We start from the raw sequence: 415 nt of genomic DNA, 5'->3' as shown, positions 1-415 counted from the left end.
ATAACATTACCCTCAATACGAAAACAATTGTTTAAAAATTGGGTAGTTAATTGAGTTTTAGAAAAAAGTACCCTGGTTGTGAAGGGAATTTAAGATTCGGTACAGCCAAATATTACATTCCAATTTGTTTTACAATAGTTCAGTTCGTTACTAATTATTTTAATTTAAAATTAATAAAGCCTTCTCCATTTTTTCTATAATAATTTTCAAAATTAATATCAATTGTAATTTTAAATAAACTATAGGTAGGCTAAAAAACTAAAACAGTATTACTAATAACTGAATGACGTGAAACAGTATATTATAGCAATCATTATACCCTACACCACTATAGTGGGGAGGGTATTATACGTTTGTGCTGATGTTTGTAACATACAAAAATATTGGTCCAATACCCACCTTAAAGTATACCGAT

This window comes from Lucilia cuprina, chromosome 3 (genome assembly GCF_022045245.1).
Source record: "Lucilia cuprina isolate Lc7/37 chromosome 3, ASM2204524v1, whole genome shotgun sequence".
In the NCBI taxonomy this organism is placed as follows: domain Eukaryota; kingdom Metazoa; phylum Arthropoda; class Insecta; order Diptera; family Calliphoridae; genus Lucilia; species Lucilia cuprina.
Note: the sequence above shows the minus strand (reverse complement) of the source record.